Here is a 12,551-nt window from a genome sequence, read left to right as displayed (position 1 = left end):
ATTAAGTTGATAGCTCGTTTATTTTATATATGATATAAACAGTCGTTAGCATAAATGGTTTGAAACTGAATAATTAACCTCGTTGGAATTCGACAGTTTAGCTTCTCTACATCTCATTTAGTTTACCTGTCGTCTTTCACGCTTGTCCTAAAAACAGTCGTCAGTTGGAATCATAAACGGGTTCGAGTACGTTCGTTTCGGTAGCAGTAAACAAATTATTCCGGTGTTCGCGTAGTAAAACGCGTTGTAACGATGATGCCGGAACATCAACCCTTATCAGAGGGCCTCGTTACAGGAGGCGATGGCGTGGCGGCATACAAGGACATCGTCCTCGGAACGACGGGGCTTTCGTAGCCGGCATCCAGGTCGATTTGTTGAAAATAGTCGTGTGCGCACGATACGTGCCGCGTTATATATTGCCGGTGGTATGTCGCATAGCCAGGATTGGAGCTCGCCGGTTACAAGCGGCATCGCGCTGTACCCGCTGCGCTAGCAGCACGTCAGTGTGCCGCCACGAAATACGGCACACTCATGCAGCGCTTCTCAAACTTTCGTTTTTGTCATAATATTTGTATCTAATTCGATATCGACGACTCGATCACTGTAGATTTTTATGGAAATTCATATTTTTCATAGATTCGTTCAGAGAAATAAAATCTCAATGGAGACTCGTCTCTTCTTCTAATTATTGTAACAGAGACTGTACTTTGTATATTTTGTATATTCTTGCACATTATGTATCTATTCTATATATTTTTGTATTTTTTAACTTCCCATAAATTCATAAATATTCCCACTCCACTAACGACTAACAGGAACATCGAATACAATACGATTCTTGTTGCAAGATTAGAACTACAATTATAAAATGGTAACAATCCCAATTTCGATCTTCATCCTTTAGAAACAGCAACCAATCGTAACGTCAAATTCGATAAGACTTTTCAACAAGGAATAACCAAAGCTCGTGTTTTATTCGCTTACCAAAATGTCGTACTCGTTGCCTAAATTTGAGTGCTATATCCGCTACTATCGTTTCCAACGTAATCATAATTACTGTGACAGTTTGAAGAACATATTCCCTGTCCATCTAAAAGGATCGGAAAGCAATGGAAGGGCCAGGTTTGAGTATCACTGGACGATTGGGACCGCATTCCCGGCTGGAAACCGCAGCAACGTTTGAAGACTGCATTTGGAGCGGCCACGTAATGCAAAGAGATAACCTATATGAAGAGCTGTCGGCCCGGCTGGCGGCAGTTATGCCGAATAAAATCGCTGATTTGTTGAACTGCCACCGATTCCGATTCTCTTGCGCCGCATGATGACCAACATTCCGTGGCGCGTTTATAGGCCTTCCACCGTCGATCACCGATCGCTCGAGCACCGGCCAAGCCGATTCCCGACGGTCCTTAAAGGACGGCGAAAGTTTCGCACCGGCGACGGGAAAACGTGCGGCTGCACTTTATAGGATACTTAATAAGGGGCCTTATCGGCCGGCGGTGAAGTTAGATACACAGGGAACGAGGTATCCACGTCGATATTGGTCGAGATATATCGTGTATTAGCCTGGCTGTTTAACCTCTCTCGAGTGCTGTCTTCGACTGTTACGCGACGAACGTTCGCGGAATATCGATCCGAATAGAAAGTGCTGCTGAAGTAACCATGACTTCTCTTTATTTCTTCAGGAGTTGTTTTATTTTTCTTTCATCATCAACCAAAGAGTCCTTACTGTCGGCGTTTGATCGCCGTGTCATTGATCGTCAATCGTCGTGTCAGCTTCTTCGTATGTACGCACTTGTGGTGATAAAGAGCATGGCAGTGTATAATAACGTGACCTAACGCGATCCTTCTTACTTATCTGCATGTTTTGTATCTTTTTCTTTCCTTTTCTTCTTTATGATTGTTAATTTTGCTGTTTGATCGTTTTAAACTTCCACGCGTACTTGGCGGTGACAGGCAACGAGGAATCATCGCATTGTGACTCGATCTAAGAGGAGAGATCCATTTAGGGGCAAACGAACGGTATCGGTCGCTACGGATCGTAAAACTATCGTGTCGTAAAAAGACATTTTAGGATGGAATTTTGATGGAGAGATCAACGTGGCACCGGATGAAATGACACATGCCACGGGCTTACTATTTTTCGACATTCGATACTAAGAACACTATCTCAGTTCGGGAAATTCAGGTATAACGAAACAAACTTTACTAATTATGTCGAGAAAGTTATTTTTTTCAATTCCTATCCTTATCTTAATTGCAATCTATCTTATCAGGGATCTTCTTCACATTTCTCATTAATCAACACTTCGATAACTGATCGTTTCGTTAATCGATATTCCAATAATCGAGATGTTACCATACGTGTAATCACTTTACTGGCTATTATCAAATCACCTAATTGCATATGTCTTATTCTAATAGAAAATAGAAAACAGAAAACCTGAGGTTGGTAGAAGCAGAGAGCGACTCGAGGATTTTATAACGGTTCGACTGACGCACAGTCGTTCCTCATCGCGATAGTTCCGTGGAACTAGCCGGAGCTGCGACACGAGTGAAAAAGCTGGGTCGCGTGTGCTTTCATAGAAATGAGAAAAACGGGAAGGCAACAGATTCCCGGAGGATCGTAGATGAACGACGACGATAAAGGGGGGAAACGAACCGCGCGACGCGTTACGACCATAGATTATCGTAATCGAGAAACGTTACGCTACGTTGTGCAACAAACAACTGAGGAGGGAAGGTGTTTCTCGGTGAAACTACGAAACAACGTTTATTCGTCGGGATCGCTGGCTTCGTTCGCGCGTGATACAGTCAGAATCAGATATACGATCCCATAAAATGACGCAAATGAACGTATAACGTAGCAGCGGGTAATTTATGCGGCAAAATCCGTCGCGTTGGATTTTGCTCTGCTCGTAGCATTCGGAAATGAAACTTTATGTCGACGCTTGGAATATACGCATTGAAAGCCTGTTGACGTTAAGTTGAAACTGTTTCGTGGATACTTCGCCACTATAAAATCTACTCTTTTTGGACCGTTTCCCGTTGATATTAAATACTTTGGGAATATTAAATATTTCTAAAAGAAACTGAAACAAATATAAACGAGGAGTTGCAAGATCTCACTATGGTATTCTATATATCAAAGTATAAATACTCTATTTATGTTCTACTTTACTTACTTGGTAATTTCGATATCCCCGATATTCGATGGATATAAAATAATACATGCTAATAAAGTAGAAAAATAATCAAAGTTAGGCGAAAAATAGGCGGAAAACGTGCGTAACGATATGTATATCCTAGACTCTTTAATTACAATGTTCCAGGGTTAAGACTTTCTCCCATCGTTATCGATTAAATTAATACATTCACGAAAGCTAATTAGTCACTAAAATTCCACTGTCTCACGGAACACCTTCTTCACGCCCATTGCTAAAAAGAAACACCTTTCACACATTATAGAAGCGAAACAACTCCTCGTAAAACCTCCCCATCTCAGACACAAGCGAGCGTTATACAATTCTCAGTCCACGCGATTTATTCGTGGCGATGATCGCAAAGCTCCCATCGTTACATCTAGAACGATTTTTTACTGCTTTAACAAGAATTGCTATTTGAAAAGAATCGAGAAAATATTCGTAAGTATGTCAACGATCTTTACGAGGTGGATCAATTGATCTTACATTTACTTCGAGGAAATGCATACACTTCCTTTTGGAAGATACGAATCCACAAGTTCCTCAGGTTGAAGGGGAATGAAAAATGCTTGAGGACACGTAGCGCGGCATTGTGTCGCCAGTAACGTGAAACCTTACGAAGCTTATGCTCGCGAGCATAACACGGAGAGTCCTTCGCGTGTAACGCATGGCACGAGTCTCGGGAACGAGCGTGATAAACATGTCAGCGTGACTGGACCCCCTGTAGAGGGCCAGAGAAGAGAACCAAGCGAGTTTGATGCCCCGTTTTACCTGTTCCCTCGAGCTACCCCGCAGACCAGGCGATATCGGACTTACTTTCCAGAAAATTTTCGCTCTCTTCTTAACCAGACTGTTTGCCGAATCCTTTCTTACACCTGTTCGTTTGCACAGGCTTCGTTCTCACGGCAGATACGCGTGTAGTTATTTTGAACGGTCGTTAGACGATTTGTTTCTTTTTTTTGGGGCTTTTACTGAGAGACACTGAGTCTTTGGTGTTTTTGATAATCTTCTCTAGATTCTTATCGTAAAAGTGGGAATTTTTGATGGATAATAACTGACAAGAATCGAGAGAACGATCATGATCAAGTATCGTTAGTGAGTGAATACAGTGTATAGGTTGTGGTCTTTAGAATTTTGAAAAACTTTTTAGAAATTTTTATCGAGGAGTGAGAATTCACATGGTAGAACCCCTTCTTTACTATCCCTTTTTTTATGAATATTTGATGATATATTCTTGAGATAATCGTGTGCGTCATAGTGTTTTGACTTCGGTATTTGTCATGGAAGAATTAATTGTTGTGAAGAGGAGGGTTGACGGGTCGAAGGACGACAGATGGTAACCGTGTCAGTTGTTGCGCCATATTCGCCAAAAATCACCGAATCATTTCCGGCGTCGAGGCGGCTAAAATATCCGACACTCGTCTCGCCTATCATTCTTTCCCAAGTTAACGACTTTAATCGATCGTTGGAGAGCAGTCAGGCGCCTGGACCTCTCGTAAATTGCAGCTCAGCCGCATTGCGACGGTAACATTTGATCAAGAGCAATTTCAATTGCGCTGGATGAAGTAGTTCCGTCGGCTGAATGCATTTGGTATCAGTCATCAATAATGTAACTGATTTGGAAATACTGTGAATGTTAATAATAATTCATATATAATACAATTATTTGCAAAAATCACGTACGATATTTATACAAATTTTCTATAGTTCATCCAAATATTTTTGTGTGCCACTATATCTTCTTTACGAGGCATCGAAAAATAATAAAAATAGTAAAATTATATAACAATAGTATATAGAAGCTACCATGATTTAAATAGTAGAATTTCGTAACACGGTGACGTTCGATCCATTCTAGCTACCATTTTCTCTCCTTCTCTCCGGTTTTAAGCGCCACGTCGCAAGATAGATGCTTCCGGGAAACGGAGTAGAGTCAGAATTCAGTCAAAGCACGACTATCTGTATGGTCCAGATGTTCGAGAGTCTTTCAGTCAATGGCCCGTAAACCGGGAGACGACGGAGATAAGCCTTAACAGTGATTCGCTTCCGAGATAACCACTGCTTGCTCCTAATCCCTCGTGAATACCGAGTTAATATTGCTATCTTCATGGATCCATCGTAAATTCCGCAATGAAAGGGCTCGAATTATTGTTGCGTCTTAGCAGCATTGTAATAATTCCATTCTAACATCATCCATGATTTAATATATAGTGATTCGCGGAAATATTTCAATATTTGCAAAAGTCTTTTATATTCCACGTACAATACATCATTTTAACGAATATATTACGCGTGTTATAGGAGACATTTAAAAATTTCATTAGCTTTATTGATTCATTATAACTCTTCGATGTAAGGGTTTAAATAATAATTATCGCGATTCAACATGACTACGCTTGCAAATTCCTTTCTAATATCACGAATCTCAAAATATATATGGAATTTTGTTCGATTATCTCGCCTTTCTGCTCTGTTTCGCGAGTCTTAACATTTGTTGAATATTAATCGTTACGTTGAAACGTGCGGACGAACGTAGAAATTCTAATGAAAAATGATATTTGCATCGTATGAAAAAGCGTAACGACCGATCTCATTAAATATTGTTTTTGTTATTACGAAGTTGTTTCTCAGCCCCTGGACGCACCTCGACTGCGGATCGGCCATTTTTCAACGGGAGAACTCATTTCGTGCTTATGCACGTGAAATGGAATTAAAACCGTAACAGATCGTAGAATATTAATTGTAAAATATCACATATACGTATATATTGTCAGTTTATGCGTGATATCGTGGCAGAATTTGAAGTAAATTTAATTAAATTCTAGTTGCCGTGGTAATAGCACGTTTTCAACGAAAATGTCATCGATCGTCTAGCCTTTCACGCCGCAAAGAGAAAAAGGGAAAATGGTTTCTTACCTGAAAAAACGAATCATCGTCAGATTGGTACATTTTGCGGCTTGTAGAAGCTGGCAAGTCGAAAGGCAAAGGATAATTTGATGTTTACTCGGTCATTGTCTCCATTACCGTGATTCGAGTAGGGCTTGTCGAACAAGGCGTCATGACCTAAGAAAATATTTAGACGGCGTCTGACCCGACCACGATTCGGCCTACTAATTTCTGCTGTGAAAAAGAAAGGTGCCAAGTGGATGACGATGCAGTCCCGATTCACGGAAAAATTCTCCGTTTCCCACCTGTTTTTCTAAGATCTCAAGGTAAATTGCGACAAGGCATCATCTTTGTTGATCTTCAAAAGTTCATTTTGTAGTTTCCATTTACTTTGTCGCCTTGGTGTAGTGGTACTTCAGTTGTCTGGATTCGTCACGGAATCACAGGGATTAGAGGGAAACCAAGTTTTAAAGAAATTTTATTTATAAAATTTGTCACAGTTCCCAACAAGGACACAGTCAGATACCTGGGCATGACTCTGGACAGGAGATTAACTTGGAAGCAATATATCTTAGACAAATCTAAACAACTCAGGGACAAACTCAACAAATTTTATTGGCTCATTGGCCGTCGCTCCAACCTAAGCACGCAGAACAAAATTATGCTCTATAAGGCCGTAATAAGACCAGTCTGGACCTACGGAATCCAACTATGGGAAACAGCAAGTAATTCCAACATTGAAATACTCCAACGCTTCCAATCGAAAACGCTAAGATCTCTATTAAATGCACCCTGGTATGTTACCAACGAAACAATCCACCGTGACCTCAAGATACCTACAGTCAAAGATGAAATACACAAGTCCAGAAGCAGATATAACACAAGAGTCAACAACCACCACAACCCATTAGTCGCCCAACTACTGGACACGACGGACCAGATCCGCAGACTAAAAAGAAAATACCCTCTAGATTAAATCCTTAGTTTCTACTAGAACCAACAATATAAAACTATTATAATCCATGTCATTGTATCACGCCAAATTAAGTTACTGAAAATTCTCAACGAGAATTGATTGTAAATATTCTAATAAAAAAAAAAAAAAAAAAAAATTTGTCAAGAATCGAGGGTATCTGGAACGATAAAGAGAGAAAATGTACTCAGGAATCGTTGTACGAGGATAACGTTGATTAAGGATCAAAATAAGAATATTGACTCTATTTCCCAAAAAGAAATTTCGTTTACGAAATTCGTCATAAGTGTGTCCAGAATAAAATGAGAAAGATCACGGTACCAGTGTTGGTAAAACGCGTAGTCCTCGAACACGATGTCGCCGCGATAACCTCGGATTTTTTACCACTTTTCAAGGATCCGAATCCACGCCGGTCCATCGTGCTTTCTCCACGCTTAATTTACTGGATCGTAAACTTCGCGGAGCGAAGAAACGCGGTGTACGTACACGAGGAGCATGGCTTCCCTCGTTCGGAGATTTTTCGAAAGGCAAAAAAGTAACCCAATGCCTATCACACTGACACAATTTTCTCATCGTTCAGAGGCACACCGGCACCACGCATACGACATCGCGACGCGTGAGTTATTTACTGCGCGTAAATGAAGATATATCGTAGGGAAATCCTTTTTAACGACCGTCTTTCTTCTGGCTGTTTTGACTCCCCTGAAAACCATTAAACACCGTACGCACGCGATGGTTCCACGAGGATGCGGTACACGAGGTCCACGTGGATAAAATTATCAGTGGCGATTTAAATCCGATAGCTGCATGACTCAATTTTACAATCGAGACTCGATTAGTGACCAAGCTTGAATGAGGCGCCATTGATGGTGGATGTCACCATTGTGATTGTCACCATCTCGAGACTTTAATAATTAAGTAAAAAAGAAAGGAAACTGAAAACAAATTTGTTTATTGACAAATAAAAAGTTTAAACGTGAACAATGTTTAAGCTATATCCTTTTTACAAAGAAATAAAAGGAAAGTTAAAATAAAACAGAGTTATAGTTTATCATTTAATTCTTTATCATTTGCATTATATCATTCACATCTTTTATTGGTACAATTTTATTTTAGATACTTCGAGACTGTTCAAATAATTTATACGCTAAGAGTAAACATTTTTTAGGGCAACATTTATATATAAAAATCCAGGAACTGTACAATAATTAATATCACGTCCCAATCATATTTGTTTCATGGCAACATTTTTATGAAGTATATAGTACTTTAAACTATTCTCAATATACAAAAGATTAACATCGTGAAACTTCATTCATTGTTGAAAGAAAGGGAACAAGAAAGAGAAGAAAATGAGAAGTGTAAAACATTCAATTATCCTGTTACAAATCAACGAGCACTTGTCACACGGGACGCGTTCCCCGATGTAATAAAAGCAACGGCGCGAAACAACACGGTCTAAAACGACCGCGAGGAATCACGGCCACCACTCTGGTCAGAAGCGTTCCAAGATCGAGTTCCAATCGTCCCCGTATCAATGGTACAAAACCACGTTGAGAGGGAGAGACGTGACTCCCGCTTCCCTCTCGATCGATCATATCGAGTCGGTCGACAACGAAGAATTTCCGTGGTATCACCGGCTGGCCGACTGTTAGCGAAGATCTCCAAGGGGCCGCCGAAAGGAGAGATGATCAGGACAAGCCGTCGTCGCAGCTGTGCTCGCGATGCAGTCGCATAATTTATAGCATCGGCTGGCCCGTGATGCCACAGAGAAACGCGCGTATACACGAAAAACACACAGCCATGATCACGTATATAAACGCGTATACAGAGTGTTTTAAAAAGTTGGGATCTTTGGAGGAACAACGCTGATCAAAATAAATAAAAGAGTCTTAACAAACATGGATACAAATATCATTAGCTTCGAAGTTATAGGACGTTTCCACAAGTGAAGCATTATTAGATCGTTCCATACGACAAAACATTACTTGCACGTAGTTCTTTTCAAAATCTCATAGTAATTTTTCCTTGAAATAATTTTCAAATCCTTTGGTATACTTTTTCAACGATTACTGTAATTTCTTCATTTACAGATCTCATTAAAATAATTATGCATTAAGTAATTACTTAGTTGGTATAGGAAATATCCTGTCCCCTCCTCAAATTCTAAACTTATGTTTCCTAAACTCCTCATTGCTATATTTGATCTAACGATTTACTCGATAAGGATACAGGTAGCTCATAGGTGAAAATTATAATCTTATAACTCCGAACCTAGTGACATTTGTACCCACGTTTATTAAGACTTTTTTGCTGATTTGTGCGAACTAAGTGCTACCAGTTGATGCCACTAAATGCTCCCTCAACTTTGAGTCCAACTTTTTGAAATAACCTGTATGAACACGCACGTGTTTCACAGAGGAAGAGAGAAGAGAGAACGTGGTGTTCCTCTGTGTGTGCCGATGAGACACGAAGAAACAGAGAGACGAGAAAGAGAATGGACGAGAAAACGGTGAGGGGGAGGGAAAGGGGAGAGAGAGAGGAACATTAAGATACCGACACTAGCTGGCAGCAGTGATGGGGGAAAGGCGCGGCCTTTCGAAGAGAGGGACACGAGGGACAAGCATTCTTTATGTGTCTTATCGGCCTTATCAAACGGCCGGTAGTGATGTGACTCTGGCCTACTCCCTCCCTCGCCGTGCTTCCAGGCATATTCCTTTCCCCTTTCGCCCCGTTGCTCGTTCCGTCGACCGTGTTATTTACGAGCATCACCGATGAGAAGGGCACGGGGGGTCTGGACCAGCCGGGAAACCATCGTTCTCTTTTTTCTTCTTCTCAGGTCTAGCTAGATCGGTTCGAACAACTTGATCATCTTTCTGAGTCTTTTGATTAATCTATCGACTTCAATTTTTATATACGATATATCGTGGATATTAAAATTGCCGTATAGTTTAGAGGGTTGATAAGAATCGTTTCACATCACGTAATAGAAATTTAGTACTTGCTAAAATTCTATAAGTGCTTGTCTCGGATCGATATTGACAGAAAGAAGAGGTTTTCACTGTTACAACACTAGAAACCAACAGTTTACCAAACAATGGCTACTTTATTGAAATTCAATCTCTTTTAGACGCTCGTTTCGCGGTTCATGGGCCATCAAGACGAGTACGGGTCTCGCTGTTCGTCGTCCGAAAAAGGCACCTCCGTTTCATTCCTCCAGTAGAAACACGATCCATAAATCAACGGGGAGAGAGTGCGTATCGGTGTCCGGACAACGCGGTTTATTCGCCGCGGGTCTAGATTATTTATCACTTTTGCATCGATGCAGCCCTCTCTGGCACGTCACCGTTAATGCAACCGTCCATACGTTTACATTGTCGAGAGTGTGGCAAAAGCGTCGTCACTCCTACGTGACGTTGTATGTATGTACCTATACTATCAGGAGAAGAGAAGAAGAAAAGACGAGAAGAGTCGCGACCTAACCCTCTTCACTCTCGAGGGGCTGTAGCCGAAGCTGGCATCTGATTGATATACGGACTGTTAAGTGTTTGCAATAACCGACGTTTATATCCACCTCTAATACATCCAGCCATAAATAACCGGCCACTTCGAAGCCTGCACGCGGCACGAACCCGCGACCATCTCCGTCCAGGAGGCTGAAAAGGGAACGAGCTGATTCGCGAGCTGCCTCGAGGTGAGACGTTGACCAGAAGTCCGCTTTTTGGAGGTATGACGGTGTTTGAGATGTCGATAACCTGTCCTGAATTTCGACTGTTAACTGCGAGTTTGATTTCTCCTTAGAAATCCGCCATTATCGCCAAAAAGATGAATTTTCTTTAATAAAATTACAAATATCGCGAGTATTATCAAAATCATCGTCATAAATCTTCTACAAGATAAGAACATACCCGATACATCAGTTTTCCATTTCAATATCCATGAACTTCTATTAGGCCAAGAAGAAGAACTCTGTCGAGGAAGATACCGATCAAAATCATCGCCATAAATCTTCCACCAAGCAAGAAGAAACTTCAAACAACTATTCTTCGTTTCAATATCCGCAAATAACCATTATATCCAAATACCAAAATAATAAAATAATTTAGAACAAACAAATGATAAACTAGCTGACAAATTAATAGCAATACAGTGAGCACATTTTGGTTACTTTGTGTGAAACCAGCCGCTTATCCATTACACGCTTGGTATGCCGTCACGCCCTTTTGTGCTCTTCGTGCCATTTAATCCATCTTTAAGAGATCCTCTGCGGAGGGAACACCTGCAATTTTACGATCCAGGTGTCGTCCACAGCTTAAACTCTTCGAAATTTGCTAAATCCTGCCCCTTAAGCACCCTCATCGACGCGTCGGATACGTCGTTTTGTCGCCGAAACAGCATTTCTCCGACATGGTTCGGCACAATGCCCCGTCATTAGCAACTAATAGACGGCGTTAAATAGGATTTAGGGAAAACGAACGACCATCCAAATATTCTTTCCTTACAATTTGTCATCTGTGACTTGTATCGTTTATTCGCAATTCTTCAGTTGCATATAAACGTTCCGAGAATGGAGGCAAATTGGGAATTTGCCCTTTAAATTCTCAGTATTATTTGATGGACAATTTTTAGCTATATCCTAGATAAACCAAATATAAATTCTCTGTGCCTTTAAAGATAAAGTTTTCAGAGTGCTATTTATTTAATTTTGTTTTAATATTTATAACGACATTAAGGTTTTGCAAATTGGTGGAAAATAGGGGAATGTTTAGAAAATATGGGCAAATTTTAAGTATATTCTAAACGAAGTATAAACACTGTGTTCCTTGCACTTTCAAAAATCACCATTCCCAAGTACCAGCCCGAAATCGTCATCGGATTTTCCTAGAGCATTTTGACGTTTTATCAATCACGAGCTGCCAGAGCTGTCACTTTCATTAGGCCGCAAGTTGCATGGCTTTTTCTGGCTTGATGGATGAATTCTGGAAGTCTGTAACACGAGACCGTGGCTCGGGGGTGGGAATACCGCGCGTCACTCCGCGCACGGGGGCTGATCGCGTTGTTTATGAGATTTTTATGGAGACGACACGCTCTACACGCACATATGTATGGAAAAACGTGCACCCTCCCGCGATAAACCGGATAATAAAATGTCGAGCAATCAGCAACCCCCGATTTTTTCCATCCTCCCTCTCTTTCTCTTTTTTTCTCGAGTATTCATAATTAGAGAATCGTGAATTTTCTTTCCCCTCGAGAAAGATCCTCGATGATCGATCATTTTTCCTACAAACCTGTTGAATTCGTTCCAATCATATATGCGTTTTTAGTATACCACAGTTAGATAGTTAGGTTGTTAATCGTTAGCCTTATCAGAGGTTTAGCTCGTATTCTTAATTTATAGCTGCAAGAAATTAAGAGGGCGATAAAATAATTCCCAAGGATTAATTGTATAATAGCTTTTCGCGAATTGATCAATCGTATTAGATACACGC

Source organism: Bombus terrestris, chromosome 11 (genome assembly GCF_910591885.1).
Source record: "Bombus terrestris chromosome 11, iyBomTerr1.2, whole genome shotgun sequence".
Classification (NCBI taxonomy): domain Eukaryota; kingdom Metazoa; phylum Arthropoda; class Insecta; order Hymenoptera; family Apidae; genus Bombus; species Bombus terrestris.
Note: the sequence above shows the minus strand (reverse complement) of the source record.